The sequence below is a fragment of the Carlito syrichta genome, unplaced genomic scaffold (assembly GCF_000164805.1).
Source record: "Carlito syrichta isolate Samal-C Ts95f unplaced genomic scaffold, Tarsius_syrichta-2.0.1 Scaffold309473, whole genome shotgun sequence".
Classification (NCBI taxonomy): domain Eukaryota; kingdom Metazoa; phylum Chordata; class Mammalia; order Primates; family Tarsiidae; genus Carlito; species Carlito syrichta.
Genome location: NW_007253569.1, coordinates 610,754 through 619,870, shown reverse-complemented (window position 1 = coordinate 619,870; position 9,117 = coordinate 610,754). Strand labels below are relative to the sequence as shown.

General features: G+C 39.8%; 1 protein-coding gene across 1 annotated transcript in view; it reads right to left on the bottom strand.

Moving 5' to 3' along the window:
* GK5 (glycerol kinase 5 (putative)) overlaps window positions 1–9,117 on the bottom strand; it is a 59,853-nt gene that overhangs the window by 16,807 nt on the left and 33,929 nt on the right. The gene's annotated exons all lie outside the window — the stretch shown is intronic.

The window sequence follows — 9,117 nt, the reverse complement described above, 5'->3', positions numbered from 1 at the left end:
GAGGTAGCACGTACCTGTAGTTCCAGATACTCGGAAGGCTGAGGCGGAAGGATCGCCGGAGCCCAGCAAGTCGAGGCTGCGGTGGCCAGGAGTGGCCACTGCACTCCAGTCTGGGCGACAGAGTGAGACTCCAACTCAAAAAAAAATTAAATAAATAAATAAAAATAAAAATAATTCTGGCATTAAAAATTATTCTCAGGCTGGGTGTGGTGGCTCAAGCCTATAATCCTAGCACTTTGGGAGGCCGAGATGAGGGGAATGCGTGAGCCCACAGGTTCGAGAACAGCCTGGGAAACATGGTAAGACCTCATCTCTACAATACATAAAAAAATTAGCCAGGCATGGTAGCATGCGCCTGTAGTTCTGGCTACTTGGAAGGCTGATGCAGAAGGATCGCCTGAACCCAGCAGGTTGACGCTGGGGTGGTCATGAGCATGCCGCTGCACTCCAGCCTCGAAAAACAAAAAAAATCATTCTCCTAAAACTAAGAGCCACCCTAGTTTTCTAATGAAAGTATTATTTACCTATAATACCCAAGAGAATCAACTGAAAAACTAACCCATCTAATGAGTTCTATAAGGGACTAGTAGCAAACAGATACACTAACAATCAATTTTTTAAAAACAAGCAAATGAAAAAAATCAACACTTAATTCATTTAGTAATCTTTTTATTTTTTATGAGTCGGGGTTTCACTCTGTCACCCAGGCCAGAGTGCAGTGGCATAATCCCAGGTCATCATAGCCTCAACCTCCTGGGCTCAAGCGATCTTCCATCTCAGCCTCCTGATCATAGGCATGTGCTGCCATGCCCAGCTAATTTTTTGATTTTTTTTTTTTTTTTGTAGAGACAAAGTCTTACTATGTTGCCTAGGCTGGTCTCAAACTCCTGGGCTCAAGCTATCTTCCTGCCTCAGTCTCCTAAGGTGCTAGGATTACAGGCGTGACAGCCCAAGAGTTTGAGACGTGACTCACCAATCTTGGTCTAGTTAGTAAACTTTTTACTGAAGTATATGATATACATACAGAAAAATGCAGAAATCCTAAGTATATAGCTAGAAGAATTTTTACATTTTGAATACACACAGGTAACTCACACCCAGATCAAGATACAAACTTCTTTTGTTAAATAGCACCTTTGGTAAGATTAATTCATATTGTTTTTTGAAATTTATTTTTTGTAAAGATGAAGTCTCGCGATATTGCCCAGGCTGGTCTTGAGCTCCTGGGCTCAAGCAACCCTCCCACTTCGACCTCCCAAAGTACTGGGATTACAGGCGTGAGCCACTGCACCTGGCCCATATTGTTACATGTGGTTGTAGTCCATTCAATCTCACCTCTATACAGTGTTTCACTATGTGACTACACACAATTTATTATTAATCTATTCCACTGCTGATATGCACACAGGTAGTTCCCAGTGCTTGGCTAATATAAATACGTACGTACATTCATGTGTACGTACATTCATTCTTTTTGGTAGACATATGTATACACTTCTGTTTATTAATACTAATGGATGAACTGTTTAGTCCTACAGTCTTCAAATTTAGGACTGGCTTTAACAGATATGGCCAAAGAGTTTTTCAAAATGATTGTACCAATTTAAGGCTCCTACCAGCAGCATGAGAACTCCAGTTACCCCATATTCTTGCCAATAATTGATACTATGTTTTTCCTTTTAGTAATTTTGGTATATTATGGCAGTTTGATTTTTTTGATTTTTGTAGTTCCTTATTGACTAATACAGTGAAACACTTTTTCACTGGCCATGTGTATCTCCTTGTTTGTAAAGTGAATTCTGAATAAGCATGTAGGACCCACAGCGTAGATCAGATGAAATAGTTCAGGAATCAGAATAAATATTGCTGGCTTTAGACAGCCTTCATTAAGTTGGGTATATTTCATTGTACAATTTGTGGCACTTATAAGGAACAACTGGTTAAAGAAAGACTTTCAAGGAGCACTTACGATAAAACTCAAGTTAATGAGGATCATTCGATAATAACTACACATTTTATCCAAACGAGTTATTAAATCCAAGTTTCATTCATTTGTTCAAAATGTCCAGATAACACATCAAAATATTTCTAGCACTTTAAAAATTAATGTTAAAAAGAAAACATGAGCCGGGTTCAGTGGCTCAGCCTGTAATCCCGTGCCTTTGGGAGGCTGAGGTGAGTGGATTGCCTGAGCCCGCGGGTTCGAGCCCCGCCTGGGCAGCGAGACCTCATCTCTACAATAAATCAAAAAATCAGCCGGGCGTGGTAGCGCATGCCTGTAATTCCGGCTACTGGGAAGGCTGAGGCGGAAGGATCGCCGGAGCCCAGCAGGTCGAGGCTGCGGTGGCCGGGAGCAGCCACTGCACTCCAGTCTGGGCGACAGAGTGAGACTCCAACTCAAAAAAAAGAAAAAAAAGAAAACATTATCCAAGCATGGTGGCTCATGCCTGTAATCCCAGCACTTTGGGAGGCGGAGACAAAAGGACTGACTGAGTCCAGGGGTTTGAGACCAGCCTGGGCAACTTGGCAAGACCTTGTCTCTATAATAAATCAAAAAATTAGCTGGGTGTGGTGGGCACCTATAGTTCCAGTTACTCAGGAGGCTGAGGTAGGAGGATCATCTGAGCCCAGCAGGTTGAGGCTGCGGTAGCTGTGAGTGTGCCACTACACTCCAGCCAGCCTGGGTGACAGAGTGAGACTCCTACTCAAAAAATAAAAATAAAAAAAGGTTTAAAAATTTATATTTTAAAAAATCATGTCCAAATGTCTAAACTTTTAAATCAAGACAAGATGTGGAAAAACATGCTAGACAGCTGGTTTGAGGAAAGCTTTTGGTAATATACAAAGAAACAAAAGAAAAAAGAGAGAGAGAGATCTATTTTATTCACATTCTTCACTCTGTTCTATCCTTTGCTTGAAGAATTTCTCTAAATGATCTTCCACTTAAACTGTTCTGAAATGAGCTTACTGAGGAAAAGTCTTTTGGAGTACGTACACTTCACTCTGTCTCTCTCACTGTCTCTCTCACTGAAAGCCAACTAAGGATGCTAGATGAGGAACAGTAAGCAAGCAGGCAGATGATGGGACTCAAAGTACCACCAAACTGGCTGTGAGCTTCCTGTTTTTTATTTTCTCTGATACTTTTTGGCCTAGACTCAGGGACAGCCTGAAACCTGAAACCTGGATCTGTACACTGGGTGCAAATGTGAACAGCTTCAAGAGAAGCCCACTCTTTCTGGTCTGAGCAATAGGAGACAGAGGTCTCTAAGGGACAGAGTAGGGAAATAATAATTTTGGGGGTTTTTTAAGATTGTTTTCATTCTCTCAGGCCCTGGCTCCCAAGCAATTCCATGGTAGCAGCAACAGCAGCCCAGCAGCACAGGCACATACAACAGCAAGCCAAGGGGATGGGGGAACTCCCTGTTGCTTGCTGCTGCTGCATTTTTTTTTGCTCCCTTGGTCTTACCTGCCCAAGACAATCTTGCGGCTGCAGTAACAACAGACATGGCATACTCTGGTTTCTCTTCAGATTATATAAATCTTTCACCTTACACAAAAGATTTCAGTGGAGAGGAACAACTCTGGGTCTTTAACCAATTTTTTGAGGCCTTGCATTTGCAGGGTTTATTTTTCAGTCCAAAAGAGAGAACTTGTAGTAGGTTTCAAGATTTGTAAGTAACTATATGCTGGAGTTACAACTATACTCAAAAGGTGATGGGGAAACTTGAACTTTGACATGGAAAGTGTTATGCTCCGCAACCCTCACTTATTTTTTGCGACGATTTCAGCATTTGTGCTTGAGTTGTAACTGCTGTTACCCCGTGTCCTAGGTCTCTTTAGAGGCGCTTTTTTTTTTTTTTTTTTTTTTAAGAGACAAGGTCTCACTCTGCTACCCATGCTGGAGTGCAGTGGCATGATCAAAGTTCACTGCAGCCTTGAACTCCTGGGGTCAAGCAATCCTCCTGCCTTGGCCTCTCAAAGTACTGGGAATAGAGGCATGAGTCAGCACAACCAGCCTCCACTCCAGGGTGCTTTTGAAAGTAAGTGAAGATTGCAAACTAGAAAAGAGCATACACAGCATACTTCTTTTGTGTAAGAAATAAGAGAAAATAAGAAAAAATACATGCATCTTTATGTTTTTGCAAAAATAACTAAACAAATAAGAAAAGAGAATGAAGTGGTTACCTACAACAACAAGGGAGAAAGAATGAAGGGACGGGGAGGGAGCCAACTTCTCTGAGTACATCTTCCTTCATGGCTTTGGCTTTGAGAACCATGTTAATAATCTACATTTAAAAAGTAAAATAAAAACTTCTTTTTTTTTGAGTTGGAGTCTCACTCTGTCCCCCAGGCTGGAGTGCAGTGGTATGCTCACAGTCACCCCAGCCTCGACCTGCTGGGCTCAGGCAATCCTTCTGTCTCAGCCTTCCTACAGGCATGCGCCATCACACCCGGCTATTTTCCTTGATTTACTGTAGAGATGAGGTCTCGCCAAGTTGCCCAGGCTATTGTCGAACTCAGGCAATCCTCTCACCTAGGCCTCCCAAAGTGCTGGGATTATAGGCGTGAGCCATCACGCCTGGCTAAAATAAAAACTTTTAAAGAAAGAATAGCGAGGGGAGTAAAACTGAAAAACAGAAACAAATGAACTCAATTCTATTTCAAATTAATAAAATCACTGAAGAAATTTTTTAAAAAGCTATTCCAAATAAAGTTTGAATAATGTGCTTTGACCATATATGCTTGATATAAAGAGGAAAAAATACCTGCAAACAATCCTGAACAAATTATTGTTTGTTGAGGTGGTACACATCTATTAATTCTGAAACTCATTTGTATCTATTTTAAGATTGAGCAAGTGAATAAATATCAAGAGCTAGGGTTATTAATGTGGGAAAAGGAAAATAAAAATATGGAACTGGGAAAGACAAGGAAGAACCCTTAAGGGCTAGACTAGAACTGGAAATACAATATAAGTGTGGATTTTTAATACACATACATACACAAAATTTCTAGCTCTGCTAAAAGGACCTAGAAGAGATGACACCCCAAGTCATTTTCCTTAAATAGCACTTCCCACTAAAAGAAATCAGGGCTCACTGGTAAGGTGGCTAATACCAGGGCAAAGGTAGGAAAGATGTAAGAAGCAGACACTAAGGGAATGAACAAAAAATAATTGACATGGACATTTAAAAGACACAGAAGCCAGTTTGAAGGGATTCTCACTGGCCAAATCTGGGAATATTTGAGCATGAAAATAAATAAAAACCATAAACAGTATAATCTGTTGAATAAAATAAGAAACCATGAGTCTATACTAATAACAGATAAACATATATGAGAGAAGAGAAAGCACTTCCTTATACAACAGAATGCTACCTAGCAAACACAGAAGGAATAATGAACTTAGAAACACCAATTTGTAACTATGAGAATGGAAACTGATTCAAGCAAGAATCATCAATGAATGCCAAATTTAGGGGATGGGGTAAGTTTGATGAGAAATGGGATCTCTTGCTAATCTCAAAGCATCTACCCACAAATTATTTATTACAAAAGGAAAAACAGTAATTATACAACAGAGAAATAAGAAAACATCTTATGCAGGTAAACAAAATTAACAGAACAAAAACAGGACTAACAAACACCAAGCATCTCCTGATTACAGGCATGAACCACTGTGCCCAGCTGAACTATTTCAAAATAAAAAGTTAAATAGTGTTCTCGTTTTCTCCCTTTGTGAGTGTGTGTGTGTATACCCAGTGAAACACATATAAGGTACCAATAATTGGGTACTTTTAAAAAACAGATTTAGTTTATCAATTTTACTTTTTGCTGCCTTTCAATTTTATAAATTATATAGCCTTATCTTTTTTGGCTTAGAAGTTTGTTATACTTCTCTTTTTTCTTCTTGTTAACAGGCATTCATCATTTTTCTCAAGTATGGTTTTCACAGATTAAGTTATATTTAAATTTTTCCTTGGCCCTATGCTACTTTAAAAAAAAAAGACATTTCAGTTTCCAGGTGGCTAAATAACATTTAAATACTTTTGTTTACTATTCAATTCTAACTATGATGTAATGGCTGAGATTTTCCATCCTTTTGTTTGTCTTTCTTTTTTCATTATTTTAGAGATGGGGTCTCACTCTGTTGTCCAGGCTGGAGTGCAGTGACAGGAACTTAGCCCACTATAGCCTCAAGCTCCTGGGCTCAGGCAAACCTCCCACCTCAGCCTCCTGAATATCTGGGACTACAGGCGTGTACCACCATGCATGGCTAATTTTTTTTTTAAAGCAGGATTTATTGAGAGGACAGAAAAGCTCCCACAGTAGGAGGGGATCCGAGGGGGTTACCCAGATAATTTTTAAATTTTTGTAGAGACAGGGTCTCACTATGTTCCTCAAGCCGGTCGCAAACCTCTGGCTTCAAGTGATACTCCTGCCTTAGTTTCCTGAGTAGCTGAGATTACAGGTACAAGCCTCTGAGCCCGGCCCCTTTCTTTTTAATTTTTAAAGATGTAGGGTACAATTCAGGGTTAGGTATACAAATGTTCATTATGCAGGTGCCCTTGTAAATGAGTTGTGCCCCCCCCACAGTTTCCCACTACTGCCTATCCCTTTCTTAAAGTATTAAGATAGTTGTTCAAGGTCCACTTATGAGTGAGAACATGTGATATACGGTTCTGGTTCTGTGATAGATCACTCAGTACTATATCCTCTAAGTCCATCCCCTTTTTCTTTTCTTTTCTTTTTTTTTGAGTTGGAGTCTCACTCCATCACCCAGACTGAAGTGCAGTGGCCGCTCCCGGCCACAGCCTTGACCTGCTGGCTCTGGCGATCCTTCCGCCGCAGCCCTCCAAGCAGCTGGAACTACAGGCGTGCGCTACCATGCCCAGCTAGTTTATGATTTATTGTAGAGATGAGGTCTGGCCAAGTTGCCCAGGCGGGTTTCGAACCCACAGGCTCAGACAATTCACTCACCTCAGCCTCCCAAAGCGCGGGATTACAGGCTGAGCCACCAAGCACTGCCCCCTTTTGCTTTTCTAAGCATGGCTATTGAGAACAGGATTTGGCTGTGTGTGTTCTGAAAGGGATGTATATGGACTTGAAACAAAAACATAAATAAGCAAAAAGCAGAGTGAAGAACAGAAAAAAAACACACTCTGTTGTCTATCTCTGACAAGCAATTTGCCTTATAAATTGCACAGCATGGAATTAAAGCATTTATGGGAAGAATAAAAAAGAATATCATTTTGAAACATTTAACAGAAACACTACTTTATTTTGCAGCACACCCGTATACCCATAAAAGTGTTAAGTCTGGATTGATAGGGACTCTTTTCAATGTTAAGATAATTCAGTCTCTTAAAGGGATATCAAAAACTATGTTCTTAATATACATAAATAATGTTTACATTACATTAAGAAAAGAAATCAGTTTGGCATAAGAGCAGTTCAAATAAAATAGAACAAAGAGAAGTATGCCCTGCTACCAGTAAAAAAAAAAAATCATTAAACAATTTTTATTTATAAAACACTTTTATATACTTTGCTTTCTCCATTTTGAAGTCTTTGGTCTATTTCCTTTTGGCTGGAGTATCTCCTTGGATAATTTCCTCAGAAAGTATATACTGCATAGCCAAGAAATGTCCTGTTTATGCTTAATATGAATGATATCTTAGCAAGACACCAGAATACTGACTTACTGTCTTTTTTTCTCTGTATTATATAGATGCTGTGCTATCTTCCAAATGTTACAATTAACGTCTATGCCGGTCTGATTCTTTTTTCCTCATAAACAAACCGTTCTTCCTGTCTTGAAGGTTTACTTTATCCTTGGGAGTCAGATAATTCATCCACGTATAACTAAGTTGGTCTCTATTTTTTTTAACTTGGTAAGCCATTTCAGTTTAAGAACTCAAGTCTTTCTTCAGCTCAGGGAAGTTTATTTTCAATAGTTTGTTTAGTTATTACAGTTTCATTTATTACTTTTCCTCTCTCTGGAAAAGGAATATTCCAGAAGAGAGACTATCATTCACATTTTTAAAAAATCTTTGATCTTTCCTCTAAGTCTCTTATGTTTATTTTCTTTCTTTCTTTTTTGTTTTTATATTCTTCCTGACTCCATTTGAGTTTTTTAGCACTGTTTATTCTACTTAGTATTTATTTATTTAATTTTTTGAGTTGGAGTCTCACTCTGTCACCCAGGCTGGAATGCAGTAACCCACTCACAGCCACCACGGCCTTGACCTACTAGGCTCAGGTGATCCTTCCATTTCAGCCTTCCAAGTAGCTGGAACTATAAGCGTATACCACCATGCCTGGCTATATTCTACTTTTTATTAATTTTTTTTACATTTTATATACAATGGCTTTTGTTCTTCAAAACTCATGTTTTGCAAAAATTTCTTTGCAGTATTTTCATTTATCCCTTTAAGAATTTTCACTAGGCTTTTCTTTTGTTGCTGTTTTAATCTTCTGTTTCTTCTATTACATCTGGCTCTGTAGGAGTCACTTGCTTGTGGTTGGTTGAGCTTGGTCACCCTCCTTCAAGGTACGCTCTCAATTATTCTGGGCTCTCTTTCAGGTTAGGCTTTTGGGTTTAGTAGTGAGAGGTCAAGAGTGAAAACTTTCAGTGCTTGGGTTTCTCTAGGTATGAGTATGAAAGACTGGTCCTCTCTCAGCTTGAAAGGGGAGCAGTTCAGAACAAACTATACTGATGTCCACTATTGGCAGGCTCTCTCAGGGACAGGCCCAGCCAGCTCTTTCTACTCCACATACTGAGGAGATTTTCTCTTGGCTCAGCAGGCTGCACGCCTAGAAAACGTCAACAGGGTCCTAACAGCTGCTAGCATTTTCAACAGCATCTATATGGTACTCTCCACAGACCTGGGTCTGCACAGTCTACTTGAGGACTCAAGGCGCATTCATGTTTGGACTCTACTCCAACTCCAGCAATGAGCCATGCTTATCTTACTATGTCATCGCAGCAGGAAGCAGAACAGCAGGCAGGGCCATGAGCTGTCTAAGACCACCATTTTCTCCGAATCCTACTCATTATAAGCAACATGTAACTAATCACTATCACTTACAATTACTTCATATAGAAGAGAATGC